We start from the raw sequence: 16,625 nt of genomic DNA, 5'->3' as shown, positions 1-16,625 counted from the left end.
GCCCTGCTTTCCCAGGTCAGGTGAAGAACACCTGTAGGACAGGGAGTAGGTCATCCAGGACTCACAACCAAGATGGTCTCTGGCCTCCTCAGCAGCCTCCGGTTTTGGGTTGGAGTCAGTCAAGGCGCTTCCCTCCCAAGCCAGGTGGAAAAGCTATGCAAGGCAGGGAGCAGGTCCTCCAGGACTCACAGCCAAGATGGCCATAACATGACTCAGAACCACCAAGAACAACAACAAGAGATAAGAACAGGTGAGAAACCCGTCTCCTGTCACAAAGGCTCCATTCCCAGGTCAAAAAAGGAAAACAGGCTCGGCTATGCATATTATTAAAACGCTCTGAGCTTGATTTCGACCACACGTTATTCCTTACTTTCATTTTTGAAACACTATTAACCAGTTGAAGGGAAAAACTTTACTGTTCATCATTTGCATGGCACTTTTATCCCTTTACTAGCGTTAAATGGTTCCCATGATCACAGATGGACACGGGTGGCGCTGTGGGTAAAAGCCTCAGCGCCTAGGGCTTGCCGATCGAAAGGTCGGCGGTTCGAATCCCCGCGGCGGGGTGTGCTCCCGTTGCTCGGTCCCAGCACCTGCCAACCTAGCAGTTCGAAAGCACCCCCGGGTGCAAGTAGATAAATAGGGACTGCTTACTAGCGGGAAGGTAAACGGCGTTTCCGTGTGCGGCTCTGGCTCGCCAGAGCAGCGATGTCACGCTGGCCACGTGACCCAGAAGTGTCTCCGGACAGCGCTGGCCCCCGGCCTCTTGAGTGAGATGGGCGCACAACCCTAGAGTCTGTCAAGACTGGCCCGTACGGGCAGGGGTACCTTTACTATGATCACAGATGTTTCGATAGGGTTTATTCAGAAAGACATCTCTTCTGCATTGTTCACATATACAGTGGTACCTCGGAAGTCGAATGGAATCTGTTCCGGAAGTCCGTTCGACTTCCAAAACATTCGGAAACCAAGGCGCGGCTTCCAATCAGAAGTCGCATTGGACGTTCGGGTTCCAGAGAATGTTCCCAAACCGGAACACTCACTTCCGGGTTTGCGGCATTCGGAAGCCGAAACGTTTAACTTGCAAAGTGTTTGGGATCCGAGATACGACTGTACAGTAGTTTCATAGCTTGTTCTCCACCCTCACTCCAGTGTTTTGAGTTACGGGGCAAGACGTAAGGGGGCTCTTAATTAAACCCACAAGCCCTGCCTTCTAGTTTAACCCAAATCAAGCTCGACTCTATAGGCTTCTAAACATAGTAGCTAGAGGGGCTGCCACAAACGGCTAAGAAAGCTAGGCCCCCTCACCCCGTCGCGGGGATTCGAACCGCCGACCTTCTGATCGGCAAGTCCTAGGCTCTGTGGTTTAACCCACAGCGCCACCCGCATCCCTATGAGTAGGTTGCCACAAATGGCAGGTGCTGGCAGCTCTTGTCTTTCACCTCCTCCTTGTGTTCCGATGTTGTACGATTTTTCATCGCCTCCGGGCCAGAGTGAGAGAGGCAGGTGAACAAACAGGTTGCAATGTTGTTGTTGTTCTTTATTAAATTGGTATACAGTCCTATGCCTACAGGTCAACGCAAAATCAAAATATAAAAACACAAAATACATAATAAAAACAAAAGCAACACAATAACACGCCCCAATACATTTTAAAAGGGCATTGGATGTCAGTCAGACAAAGGCCTTGTTAAACAGGAACGTTTTTGCCTGGTGCCTAAAGGTGTATAATGAAGGCGCCAGGCAAACCTCCCTGGGGAGAGCATTCCACAGACAGGGAGCCACTGCAGAAAAGGCCCGTTCATCATGTTGAAAATGAGTAGGTGCCAAACTCTGGACATTCTCATGTGAGGGGGGTGGAGAGAGAAAGCCTAATTTCCATTGGGCATAGAAAGAGGCAGCTGAGCAACACTCTCTATTTCTCCAGCTTTCTTTTTCTCAGGTTCTCAGAACCATCCGTGGTGCTTTGAAGAACCTCTTGGACTCCCTCTGCTCTGGCCACCTGCAGTTATATATTTACTTAGAAGACTTTAAAAGCGCTTGATCAAAGAATTTTCCAGGGTCGTGTATGAACAAAACCAAAAACAAAATGGCAGCTAAAAGTCGCAAATCAATTGTGAAAACACCAAAATACATCGAAACCATAAAGATAAAATAAAACCTTTTGAAACAAACATCGGTAAGTAATTCATATTTCTGGGTATAAATGAAAGTGCCTGAACAAATGTGTCCAGCAGGTGTCTAAAAGGATATTGTGAGGGTGCGGCTCCAAATATCTGAAAGACCATCAGCATCCTTACCAACCTTCTTGGAAGCTAATATATGCAGAGCACTCGGTAGTTCCAGGACTTTCCTTGTGGCAGGTCCTAAATTGGAGAACTCCTTATTCACAAAGGTGTATCTATCACAGGGCAGGGGTGTGGAACCTTTTTGGTCTCTTGGGACAGATCCTTACCTGAACCCCATCCTGTTGACCAACTTCATCATGGTGACAGATGATTGGCAGATGTTTGACCCACCTACCTGTCAAAAGTCCAGAGGTTCCCAAGCACCTGGAATGTGATGTTAGTTGTGGGGTAGCTGGTCGTGGCTTAGGGAAAATGCCTTTGTGGCCCAAATTGGGACCTGTGCCAAGCCAAATCTGGCCCACTGATTGGATGCTCCCCACCCCCAGGGTGGGGCCTATCGTCTATTGTCATTCTTCTACAGCTTCTGCCATATAGTGCCGATGAACCTTCCTACTGTGGCCTTTGACAGTTGAGGTTACCAGATTGTTTTCAATGAATCCGGGGACACTTTTCAATTTCAATGGCTTTTGTATGGGGACTGATTTGTAAATCCGGGGACTGTCCCTGGGAAAAGGGGATGTCTGGTAACCTTAAGTTAAAATATTTTGTTTCCTGGGACCCAACCTCTTTTTCTGCATTTATAGCAGTGGTTTTTCCTGGGAGGGAGCAGGGGTACGCATACCCCTAAACCTTTTGTGAATCTTTGTACTTTTGTCCAGATACTGTATTTCTTTTCTCCGATTTGAACTATAAAATGGTTTTCTTGAGTCAAAATGAGAGTACCCCTAAACATTTTTTAAAGAAAAAAAGCACTGGTTCATAGTGTTCTGTTTGGAATATTTTTACGTGTGTGTGTTTAAATCACTGCATAGGAGAACTTCGGTTGCTGAACGCAATCCATTCCGGAAGACCGTCCAACTTCTGAAACGTTCGACAACTGAGGCATGGTTGAAAACGGAAGCGTTTGCTTCTGGGTTGTCGGCATTCATGTTTAGCTTCCGAAGTGTTCAGCTTCCGAAGTGTTCGACAACCAAGGTTCCAGTGTAACCGTTTTTTCATCTGTTTTTATAACTGGATATTATATTGTTGAAACGTGCCTCAGGACCTTCTGCTGAAGTGTGAGTAAGGAATCATATAAATAAAAGAATAAAGGATTGACTCATAAAGGCGGAACAGACGTTATGTGGCATTGTGTAAGTTCACACTCTATACTTTGAAGCAGCCCAAAGTGGCATGTATGGAGTTAAGGCACTCTTTATGTAAGCTTCGCATCATAGGGACTTCAAACGGCTTTTGCTTTCCGCACTGGGAGGGTATCCTGACCAATATACACCTACCAACCCTGCAAACTGTCCAGTACATGTTGGTTACTCACTACCCTTCTCCTGCAATAGGCCTCAGCCTCCAGAGGGCTGTGGCTGCAGTATTAGTTCTCCCATTTAGTATCCAAGATCAGATTAAGGGGTTAGGCAAGTTACACCCATCTAGAGCCAAACAGGATCGGAGCTGGGCTCTCTGTTCTAGATGTACACAAAAGGCGCAAGATAGGTATAAACCATGCTCACATCCAACACATAATTTTCAGCACCTGGGCACAGTGGTATGTGGAGCATCGGGTTCCCTCCACCCACTTCCTTTGCGGCATCAAAAACTGTGTCCCAGTTAGCGATGTCCTCAAAAGTTTGATCATAGTTTGCAGGGGCGTCTTACCCATAGAGGCTAGTGGCGCAGGGCCCCAGGGCGCCAGGTTCTGTACAATGAAGGTGCCAGGCGAACCTCCCTTGGGAGAGCACTCCACAAACGGGGAGCCACCGCAGAGAAGGCCCTGTTCTCGTGTACTGCAGAAGCATCAAATTGGCTCCGCCGCTGTTCTTGCACTGTGCTGAGCTGTCTGCCGCCTCGCCCTCCCTCCCTAACCAGCAATAATGTGTGGGGTTGGAAAGCCAGGTATGCAGCGCTGTCCTTTCCACGTTGTCCTCAATGTCGACTTTACCACGGCCATGACTCTTATGCCTAATTTACCTCATTGCGCTACAGGGTTGCTTCTTGCAGCAAGTCAGAAGGATTCCCTCACTGGGAGATCAAATGCTTCATGGTATTCTGAGCTGCCTCTGGGTCAAACCAGGCACGGCTGAGGAAGCCATGTTTGTTGACCCAGTGGCTTCTGCTATCCATGCATGAAGCAGAGAGCTGGGGGTTGGATTTTAACAAGAGGCGTGCTATTGAGGGCGGCCGAACTGTCCCACACATCATTCAACATCCTAGATATCTTCCTCCCAGCTTTGTTTACTCCATGGGAGAGAAAATGGAGCTTGCTACCACCAGTCCATGTGGGGCTTTGCCTCTCAGCTTCCTTCCGACTTAGTCTCTGTTTTGCCCTTGTAGAACTCAGTGGGGGAAAGGATGGGGACGAACTGGAATCAGTTGGCTCTCCCTGTCACTGTTGTCTTTGTCCATGGAGTTTTCTTGGCAGGGATACTGGAGTGGCTTGCCGGGTCCTCCTCCAGGTGGATCACGTTTGGTCAAAACTCTCCACTATGACCTGTTCATCTTGGGTGCCCTGCTCGGCATAGTTCATAGCTTCTCTGAGTTATTCAAGCCCCTTCGCCACGGCAAGGCAGTGATCCATGAAGGGGACAGCAGCCACGAAATTAAAAGACGCCTGCTTCTTGGGAGAGAAGCAATGACAAACCTAGACAGCATCTTAAAAAGCAGAGACCTCACCTTGCCAACAAAGGTCCGTATAGTAAAAGATATGGTTTTCCCAGTAGTGATGTATGGAAGTGAGAGCTGGACCATAAAGAAGGCTGATTGCCAAAGAATTGATGCTTTTGAATTATGGTGCTGGAGGAGACTCTTGAGAGTCCCATGGACTGCAAGAAGATCAAACGTATCCATTCTTAAGGAAATCAGCCCTGAGTGCTCACTTGAAGGACAGATCCTGAAGCTGAGACTCCAAAACTTTGGCCACCTCATGAGAAGAGAACACTCACTGGAAAAGACCCTGATGTTGGGAAAGATTGAGGGCACAAGGAGAAGGGGACGACAGAGGACAAGATGGTTGGATAGTGTTCTCGAAGCTACCAGCATGAGTTTGACCAAACTGCGGGAGGCAGTGGAAGACAGACGTGCCTGGCGTGCTCTGGTCCATGGGATCACGAAGAGTCGGACACGACTAAATGACTAAACAACAACCCTGTCACTGGCTTCCTTCCTTGGGGTTTCTTGCCTTCTACCCCAAGAGTCCCAGTAGGAATCCTCTACTGGCTTTGACCCACACAACACTTTTGATGCTGAAATCTGAGCCTTGCTCCACTTTATTTACGAGGGAGGCAGAGACACGATTCTACAAGCTTGGCTACTACCGCTGCCACCTCTTGCATGGCCCTTTCTATTTTAAAATAGCTCTTGCTTGAAATCATGAGGAGAGCTTCCTTTCAGCATCACACACACCCCACGTCCCCAGGAGCATTTTAGCTTCAAGTTCACCCTGAGAGTCACATGCTTCTTTTCAAAGTCTTTTGTAGTCCAGGCTGAAGTCAAATGGGTGACCTAGAAAACTTTCCCAAGTTTGTACTTTATACAAAAGCATAAAGGTTTCTTTAAAACACACACACACACACACACACACACACACACACACTTTTAACAACCCAAGACAGCTGGAATCTCGGGGAAAGGTGTATTTTAAAAAGCACAACAACACAGCTTGAATTGAAATAACAATACCCTTTTGTCGGCAAACCAATAGACTTTTATTTCTACAGTCTTACCGGCTTTAGGGGATTTTACAGGTCAAGTGCACAAAATAAATATGGAAAAGAACCTGGTCCATTTCCCTTGGTTACAGCTAATCATACTCCAGAAGGGACAAGTCTTAGGCTGTGCACATATTTAGTTACACATTTCTGCCAATCCTTGGGAGAGAGGATATAAAACACATCTAAATGGGTGTTGGTGGAAGACAACGGAAGACCTGCACAGCTAGATCTTATTGTTATCGTGAACATTTTATTTTGCTTTAATTATTACTATTTTATTTCTTTGTTCTCTGTTGTGACTCAGGTTCAAAACGATAAATATTTACTGTAGGAGGGAGAGGGAATTTCAGCAGGTGCAAATTCTTGCGCCAAACTAACCTCGCTGAAATTGTTTTCTGTGCCACCGTTTTTGTAAAATAATGATTATTTTCATCAGTTGCTCATTTGCAACATAATGCATTTTGAAAGAGCGGGAAAAGGAGAGAAAACAAAAGATTATATGTCCAAAGTAACATCTTATTATGTCATTTTATAAGAATGCAAACAAATTATATGGAAATCTATTCTTTGGATATTTATCATTCCATGCTATGATAAAAACCATCTCTCTATAAATCTGTAAACTTGCTGATTCTGTTCTCTTTTATATTATGTGTGCTTCACTAATACAGTACAACAATGTTCCATTTTTTTTTTAACTAGTCTAGAATGAATAATGCTTTGGTTTTCTTCCATGATTTTGCAATTACTGTTTTTGCTGTTAACAAATATATAATAGTTTCCGAATCAGTTTCAAGCGCTATATCCTTTAATCGTCTAGCAGCAGTACTTGAGGATCATTTGACCAAAAAAATTAAAGGTACAGGAATCCCGCCCTCTTTTCCACCTGGACAGCTTTCTCGTCAGTAATACTGTTGAATACCTTTTTTCCAAAATGAGACAAGAAATGAAAATAAAAATATGAATGGATTTTCAGCAGAATATGTGCTCATTTTATGGCAGCTGGTTCAAGGTCAAAGTTCTCCAGGTTATTAAGGAACTCATGTGAAATTAGGAAGAATATTTGGCAGCCAAAATTAGGACCATCCATCCCAAACAAGGGCCACCCAATGGTGATATTCTGGAATAAGACATAATCCCGGGACCTACCTGCAGATACTGACATTGCATAGAATGATTTTTCATCCCAAACAAAAGACAAGAGCTCTTAGCATATTTTAGTGCAAATGCATACACTTTACATGTAAATTGGCACACTCATTTCACTACTCAAGTAAAACAAAAACTCGTATGAACTCCAAAACAATAAGAATTTGGCTCCATCTTTCTATAATATATAGAAATATATAATAATAAAATGGAAGACATTTTTGAAATGTTTTAGGACTAGAATTTCAGCTCTAAGCAGTAACAGATACAAAATTACACCAACTCCATAATGAATTATTAGGTTACATATCCAACTGAGATAACACAGATTGAAATCAGTGGACAAGTTAGTCATGCCCTTTTATTTTAATGGGTCTACTCAGAGTATGGCTTAGCTGGATACAACCCAAATATATGAAAACCTTAGTCCTAAGGTTGTGATGTAATGAGGGTTTCCCCCCTAGCATACTGTTAAACTGTACCTTGAAACCATACCAGGGTCAGTTTCAGTGCTGGGCTAGTCTACTGAAAAAACAACAGTGTTTTTCTTTAAAACAAGAATCTAATCTCCATACTCCCTCTTCTCAAATACGAGGCTGCAGTGACGCCTTTGCATTTTGAGAACATGCCTTCAAATTATCGATACCGTACATGGGCTGGGTGTAACCTTGGGAATCTTACACGTTGGTTCTTGCAACCTTTTAAATAATTAGCTTGATTACAGTCTTTTCATTCTAATGAGATCATTTACCTTCTCCTGAGTAATAGATGCGTCGAGAACTGGTTTTCACAAAGGACCTGGAGCCAGAAATTGCCTCACTCGTGTGTAGGTTAGCCACTTTTATTTTCCCAGGCTGGGCTTTCCGTACCTCTGACAGGCATGTGCGAGAGGCAGAAATTCTTCAGCTGCTAAATTCCTGCCTGCACTCAGGTAGTAGACAGGAGCCGTCCCGGAGAAAGGGATAAAAAGGAATACGTCATCCTTGCTTGTTGAGAAAGTGCGTTGCAAAGGATCATGGGGAAATCAATGCAGTGGTGGCACCAGTAAAAATATTTGGGGGGAAGAGACAGAAGGGGGGAAGCACATTTCTGGAGGTGGGCCAAACATATTACGTCAGGGATGTCCTCTCTAACTATCCTTGGGACTCTCCCAGTGCCAGATTTAAAGGTAAAGGTAAAAGAACCCCTGACCATTAGGTCCAGTCGTGGCCGACTCTGGGGTTGCGGCACTCATCTCACTTTATTGGCCAAGGGAGCCGGCGTACAGCTTCCAGGTCTTGTGACCAGCATGACTAAGCCGCTTCTGGTGAACCAGAGCAGCACACAGAAACACCGTTTACCTTCCCTCTGGAGCAAGACCTATTTATCTACTTGCACTTTGACGTGCTTTCAAACTGCTAGGTGGGCAGGAGCTGGGACCGAGCAACGGGAGCTCACCCCGTCGCGGGGATTCGAACCGCCAACCTTCTGATCGGCAAGTCCTAGGCTCTGTGGTTTAACCCACAGCGCCACCCACGTCCCAGATTTACGTATAAGCTAAACAAGCTATAGTTTAGGGCCCCACTCTCTTGAGGACCCCTCAAAAAATTAAAGGAAAAAAAACCTGGATGTACATTTCCAAAATATAAGATAAAAACCAAATAAAATAAAACCTACACACAGCAACCGTGTTTTGTGTTGTGTAGGCTCCTATGATGTAAGTAATGGGCCCCGCCTGCTAGCCTGCTCCCTAAAATATCACGGGTTTGCTCATTTCTATATATAGGGTGCCTACATTCTGCATATTTTGTTATGTTCAAATGGCTTTAGATACCTTTTAGATCCATAAATTACCATATAGCATATATTCAACACAAAAAACAGGGAAAATTTGTTGTTGACAAAGGACAGCTGGACATATAAAAGGCCCCATTACCCTCAATAAATCTAATTTCTTCTATCTTCCTAGCAACTATTACTGAAGTTCCTCGAATGCTGCAACAGAATTTAAACTACTATATTTATTTTTCAGATATTCTTTAAAAACCTCCCATTTAGAAACAAATTCCTGTTTTGATTTATTCTTTATCTTTTCTGATAAACCATCTAATTTGGCATATTCTGTCAGCTTTTGGATCCAATCTTGAATAGAGGGGATTTCATTACTCTTCCATTTTGCTGTGGTCAAAACTCTTGCTGCCGCCGTCGCATATAAAAAGATACCCTTCCTCTTTTGTGGAATATCCAAATCTGTTATTCCCAGGAGATAGGCCTCTGGTTTTTTATTGAAAGAGATCTTTAGCATTTTTTTGCAGTTCTGCATGTATACTCTCATAAGTTTAATTATGAAAATGTGTATGTATTGGCAATAAGTAATATGAATTTGAAATATGGAATAGACGGGAAGTTGGGTCTTTAGTGTTAAGACCAATAGATGTTTTATTGTTTGCCAAGAAAATTATGTGTCTATGGTTATTTTTGTAATTTGTGTGTAATTTTGTATTTGTGTTTCTTTGTGTGTGTTTTTGTTGTTGTATAAATAAAGATTTAAAAAGAAAAGAAAAGGCCCCATTACCTTCAGTAGCTTAGGGCCTCATCTGACCTAAATCCGGCCCTTGACTCTCCCTAAGCCACATCCTTTACCGGTTACCCTCTTTGAGTGTTTTGATCTAGGTGGAACACCTCCTTGAACTCTGATAACACCTCTTGCTTGTTTGAATAATGAGTAGAGAAGTGTAGGGGTGTAGAAACTACCCTACTGAATAAAGTTAAAATTTACATTCATTGCTCCACCCACTCTTGTGTCTGGCCACAGCCACCACTGCCATGCCCCCCCAACCAAGAGGTTGCCCAGAGAGTTCCCTGCCACTGGTGTTGGATATTTGAAAGAAAAACGAACAATATACAGTGGTTCCTTGGTTCTCAAACTTAATCCGTTCTGGACGTCCGTTCCAAAACCAAAGCGTTCCAAAACCAAGGTGTACTTTCCCATAGGAAGTAATGCAAAATGGATTAATCCGTTCCAGACTTTTGAAAACAGCCCTTAAAACAGCAATTTAACATGGATTTTACTATCAACGAGGCCACTGGTCCATAAAATAAAAGCAATAATCAATGTAATGTACTATAAAATAAATAAGACAGTATTGTAGATGATAAAAATTAAAATTTTCTGCGCTGATGGTAGTCATTGTTTGGATGGGGGGGCTTTTATCCATTTCCACAGTCACACAATCAATCAATCAATCAGTAGCTCAACTGGGTTCCACACAGTCACAACAACAAATTAACCGAAAAACATCTTTTTAAAAAATAGCAAAAATAAATAGCAAAAACAAAAGCGCCAAACTTAATCCGTTCCAGAAGTCCGTTTAACTTTCGAAATGTTTGAAAACCAAGGCTCAGCTTCTGATTGGTGCAGGCGCCCCGGAAACAATAGCCGACAACCGCATCAGACGTTTGGCTTCCCAAAAGCGTTTGAAGACCGGAACACTTACTTCTGGGTTTTTGGTGTTTGGGAACCAAGGCGTTTGAGAACCAAGGTACCACTGTAGTTCACATCAACACTCCCATCTTAAATATGCTTCTGTCCTGTTCGTCTTGATGGAGTTAACTCTCAAGTAAGCACGCTTAGGACTTCAGCCTTATTTTAATTTCCAATTTGTCATTCAGTTGTAATTTCCCGGTGCTGACAGAGTCCTCCCCTTACCCTGCTCCCATTTACCATAACTAAAGATCCGTATAGTTAAAGCTATGGTTTTCCCAGTAGTGATGTATGGAAGTGAGAGCTGGACCATAAAGAAGGGTGATCGCTGAAGAATTGATGCTTTTGAATTATGGTGCTGGAGGAGACTCTTGAGAATCCCATGGACTGCAAGAAGATCAAACCTCTCCGTTCTGAAGGAAATCAGCCCTGAGTGCTCATTGGAAGGACAGATCCTGAAGCTGAGGCTCCAATCCTTTGGCCACCTCATGAGAAGAGAAGACTCCCTGGAAAAGACCCTGATGTTGGGAAAGATGGAGACCACAAGGAGAAGGGGACGACAGAGGACAAGATGGTGGGACAGTGTTCTTGAAGCTATCAGCATGAGTTTGACCAAACTGCAGGAGGCAGTGGAAGACAGGAGTGCCTGGCATGCTCTGGTCCATGGGGTCACGAAGAGTCGGACATGACTAAATGACTAAACAACAACAACAACAACAAAAGTGAATAATACACAGAACCTCTATCTCGTGTCAGAAATATCCAGCAATTGGAGGAAGGGCAGTAGCACGGGAGGGAGACTTCACTCTTGGAGAAACTCTGCTCCTCTTGCCCTCATTTTGATGGTCCCTTTGGATCTATGGGCTAAATACCAGTTGTTTTACTGGTAATTGCTTGCCCTCCCTCCATCCCTCCAATACAATATTACAGGTCACTTCAAAAAGCTACCTTAGGGCCAAACATGGGTAATGGATGTTTGCAGCCTGTTCTGTACATAGAATTAAAAACAATAACAGCCAGCCAGTATTTAACCAGCCCTTATCCTCCCACCCTTAACTACACCAGCTCTGTAATTCTCCAGAGATGGCTTTTAAATGGGGAGTAATGAATATAGGCGTACGTCTCTCCCTCTCCCCCATTTTTATTTATTTTTTGCTGACATTGAGGCTTTTACCGCCATTTACTCTGCATCCAATGCGCTCCCAACATTGTTTTTATACACACAGCCCACGACTGTCCTGGAGTTTCTTGGGAACTGTTGCTGCTTGATGCGTTTCCTCTCAAACCAGCTTCCATCCAAATGGAAAACTTAAGTGACATTCACTTTGCCATTGAGCTGTGAGGTACTGTATATACATATTGAGCTTTATGGGGCAAAGCGTGTTCTCCAATAAATGAGAGCACGTGTTGCGGTGTGGGCCACCGGACCAGGCCTCTTGTTGCCAGGCAGGTTAATAGTTGTTGCCTGGCATTGTGATTGGATAACCGGGTTGCTGGGGCAAATTGTATGTTGCAAATTGGGTGGGTGGGACCATAGTCTTTAAATATTGGTGCACTCTGGTTTCTCTTTCTCTTTGCAGAGTTCATCGGATCACCCGCCTGCCCGCCCTCTTTTCTGGTTGACCTTGCTTTGCCTGTCATGGGGTCGTCTGCCTTGGCGCAGGTAGCTTTTTGAAGTGACCTGTAATGTTGTATTGGAGGGATGGAGGGAGGGCAAGCAATTACCAGTAAAACAATTCCTAGTAGGAATTTTGCCATTTGGTGATTGGCTGTGCCATTTGGTTTTTGCCTACTACTCAGCGATTCGTCACAACTTGTCAGGTTGCGGTTAGGCATTGGTTATAATATGCTGGTGGTGGAGGGGTCAGGATAGGCTGTGCCTGCCCCTCCAATTGCGCTGAAGGGAATTCCGTTAAAGGAATCCTGGGGCTTGCCACGATTTCGTCCAATCCCTGTCATGGGACCAGGGCCGCCCAATCCCTGTCATGGGAATCCTTGTCATAGGACCAGGGCTGGCAAGCTTTCGGGGAGCTGCTGGGGTGAGCGGTGTGGGTCCAACGCTTAGCTCAAATGTCCCCCAAGTTTGACTTTCTCTTCTACTGGCTACTGATCGGACCTCGGGATGTCAGTTCTGTCCCAGGCGGGGGGACAGATAGTCATAACCAATGTCTAAACAACCACTCACTGATTTTGTATTTTAATAAAGTTGTGGCCAAAATAGTGCCCAAAAACCAAAACTAAATTACGTGTTATGTGTGAAGTTATTTGAAGGGTGGCCTGGGGACCTACACACGCAAAGGGTTTTTTGTGTGTGTGCCAAAGTACACTAACAACATGGGCAGCCATACGTCCAGATTTTCCTGGACATTTCAGCGATTTCCACCTGGACTCTGTTTAAGAAGGCGACCCGGAAGCTGCAACTAATCCAGAATGCGGCAGCTAGACTGTGACTGGGAATGAACGCTGAGACCATATAACACCAGTCCTGAAAGACCTACATTGGCTCCCTGTACGTTTCCGAGCACAATTCAAAGTGTTGGTGCTGACCTTTAAAGCCCTAAATGGCCTCAGCCCAGTATACCTGAAGGAGCATCTCCACCCCCATCGTTCAGCCTGGACACCGAGGTCCAGCTCTGAGGGCCTTCTGGCGGTTCCCTCACTGCGGGAAGTGAGGGTACAGGGAACCAGGCAGAGGGCCTTCTCGGTAGTGGCACCCTCCCTGTGGAACGCCCTCCCATCAGATGTCAAGGAAATAAACAACTATCTGACTTTTAGAAGACATCTGAAGACAGCCCTGTTTTATTGTGCTTTTATTGTGTTGGGTGCCTCCCAGATCGGCCAGGGAAACCCAGCCAGATGGGTGGGGCGTAAATAATAAACTATTATTATTATTATTATTAATTAGAGGGCTGAATACCGGCTGTGTCTGGGAAGTTCCAGACATATGGCAATCCTAACATATGACCCAGCTGTTGTGCATGTGCAGACAACAGCCTTGTGAATAGGTGTTGTTAGTGGTGGTCTAGGAGCACGGAAACCAAACAGGTAATGCACATGAAATAGGACGTGGTTGGTGCTGTAGTCTAAACCACTGAGCCTCTTGGGCTTACCGATCAGAAGATGGGCAGTTTGAATCCCCGTGACGGAGTGAGCTCCCGTTGCTCTGTCCCAGCTCCTGCCAACTAGCAGTTCAAAAGCACACCAGTGCAAGTAGATAAATAGGTACTGTTGCAGCGGGAAGGTAAATGGCGTTTCCGTGCACTCTGGTTTCTGTCACGGTGTCCTATTGTGCCAGAAGTGGTTTAGTCATGCTGGCCACATGACCCGCAAAGCTGTCTGTGGACAAATGCTGGCTCCCTTGGCCTGAAAGCAAGATGAGCGCCACAATCCCATAGTCGCCTTTGACTGGAATTAACCGTCCAGGGGTCCTTTACCTTTACCTTTTACCTGCACATGAAATGAAGACTTCCACACCCTCTCTTGGACGCATACAACAATGTTTAAATGAGACTTGAAACGTAGTGTGGCAGAGGGGTGGACAGGGACAAGACAGCCTTGTTCTGTTTTAACCCAATCATAGCCTGATTGAAAGAATTGTATTCCTGTTTTACAGGACTGAGACATAACGTGTCTCATCAATAACCACCTACTGGTCAAGACGGAATCCTTCACACTCTTTCCAACATTCAGGTGTGAATGTGATTGCTAACACAACCATAATAACACACTCTCTTGACACTCAAGAGAGGTATCTTTGCGGGTGGCGGCAGGGGTGTGTGACAGCACTAAAGGGGACGGAGGAAACTCACAAAACAACCCCAGCGGGGACTGAGTGTGCCTAGTGGCCATGGAGTGCTTCATGACTGTGTGGAAGAGGAAATGAAGAACCAGGTCGGAAGGGAAAAGGAACAGGATATTTGGAAGACATTGTTGGCAGCTGGATGGAACAGGAACGCTCCACTGTGAGATTCCACTGCAGTTCCCACTGGGGAATCAGCTACATTTGCAAAGATAAAGCGCTTTATATGGGTTAAAACCCTGTGACACCAGATGGCGCTGTGGAGTCCCTTCTTTCGCCAACGGGATTTCCCTGCATGAAGTTTACAATGCGTTTAACTGAATTGCTTTTTTGTTGTTGATGTGTCTAGATCTCGCCTTGGGTAAACTAAAGTCCCGTTTGCTGCCTGACAGATCCTCTGCAGCAGCTAAGGCTATGAGTTAGAAAGCCCACCCTTCTAATCTCAGCCATCAATTCATTTGTTTGGGCTGCGTACAGACCCTATGTTCAGGGGTGCCAACTTGAACAGAATAGTGGTGGGGCCCAGATAAGCCCCACCCTGCATAATCGATCACGTGGCATGGGGCACACATACCATTTGAATGGCAATGCGCCCATCAACGTTTGGGGCCCCTAACCGTCTCAAATATTTTATTGGGGGGCAAAGTCCCCTCAGCCCCTAGGAGTGGGCTCCTATGCCTATGTTTAAAGTACATTTAAAGCAAACATGACTCTCCCTCAAATAATTCTGGGAACTGTCGTTTAAAGGTGCTGTGAATTGCAACTCGGGGGGGGGGGGAGACTAGAGTTCCCAGAATTATTTGAGGGAAAGTCATGTGCTTTGAATGCAGTGAAGATCAGAGAGACTTTACTCCTGTAAATGTGTGTAGGTATCAATGGAAAATTATGGAGAACTATATTGAATATGCTGATGCACAGAACTGACTAAACAATGATCTCTTTTTTTTGTTTTTGACAGCAGTTTTGTACTACCTTCTACTATTTCTCTCTGAAATCTTGACACTTTATAATGAAATCCTTTCTTTTTATCATTTTTAAAAGTTTCATTTAGTTGGAAATTTTGTAACCAGTCTATTACCATCTCTCTTACTTCTTCAAATTCTTTGAATTTTAATTTGTTGTCAATTTCTGTTAACAGCTCTCTATATGTCTACCAATTTATCCTCATATTTACTTTTTACTGCTTCTAATGGGGAAAGTCACCATGGTGTTTTCTGCTTTAATAAATCTTTATTTTTCTCCCAACCCCAACCCCCCCAATGATCTCTTTTATTTTCATTTTCATTTCTGACTGGCGTTTCTTTGATTGATTCATGGTCTTGTCCTTTACACGTATGTTGTGTTGTTGTTGTTGTTTTATCGGTGTGTTTTATACATTCTGCAAAATCTAATTTTTTTTTTTTTAAAAAACGGTATAGGCCTGGGTTTCATATGGGAACCATGATTTCTCAGCCCCAGCACTCAAGCTGCAACGTGGGGGACAATAATACTGATCGCACAGGGCTGGGGTAAGGCTTTCCAAAGCGAAGGATGCAAAGCACTCCGAAAGCTCTGGAGCAATGTGTAAAAGCGAATGTTTATTATTATTGTAAACATTAGGCCAACTGCTACCTTAAGTACAGTTGTGGGCCCACATCAGCCAGCCTTTGCTTGAGTAAGTACTGAATTAAGGCATTCATAGCTCCTGCAAATAATATATACATTATACATAGGCAGCCCTATCAGGCAAAAGTAGCACAGCACACAGATGTGGCTTAGAGGGAGGCCAGATGGTGAGGCAACTTGTGAGAATGTGGTTGCCCAGTTCCCAATGCGGCTGAGGCAGATCTCAACATCTGGGGAAAGTAACTTAAATGAAATATGCACAAACACACTGAGCCAGACACTAATGATAAGCCATGGGGTTCTCGCACAAAAATAAATAAGGGGATGGACATACCAGGGAAATGTTGACCCTTTCGAAATGTTCTGAAAAGCCCCCCTTTCTTGAATCTATTTGTGATGCATCACCGCGGGTGAAGATGGTGGCATCTGCTAACCCAGAAATAGTGCTTCAGGTTAAGAACTTTGCTTCAGGATGAGAACAGTAATCATGCTCCGGCGGCATGGCAGCAGCGGGAGGCCCCATTAGCTAAAGTGGTGCTTCAGGTTAAGAACAGTTTCAG

General features: G+C 44.6%; 1 long non-coding RNA gene across 2 annotated transcripts; it reads left to right on the top strand.

Annotated features, from left to right (window-relative positions):
- Nucleotides 1–5,326: 5,326 nt before the first annotated feature.
- Nucleotides 5,327–15,705, top strand: LOC144325137 (uncharacterized). 2 transcript variants are annotated; one of them, XR_013390448.1, is made up of 3 exons: nt 5,327–12,004; nt 12,242–12,324; nt 14,275–15,705. It is a non-coding gene; the product is annotated as an uncharacterized LOC144325137 (long non-coding RNA). The 2 variants fall into 2 exon arrangements; XR_013390447.1 differs by having other exon boundaries at nt 5,327–12,324.
- The last annotated feature ends 920 nt before the right edge of the window (nt 15,706–16,625 follow it).

This window comes from Podarcis muralis, chromosome 1, assembly GCF_964188315.1.
Source record: "Podarcis muralis chromosome 1, rPodMur119.hap1.1, whole genome shotgun sequence".
Taxonomy (NCBI): domain Eukaryota; kingdom Metazoa; phylum Chordata; class Lepidosauria; order Squamata; family Lacertidae; genus Podarcis; species Podarcis muralis.
The sequence above is the reverse complement of the archived record's forward strand: the minus strand, read 5'-3'. Positions and strand labels throughout refer to the sequence as shown.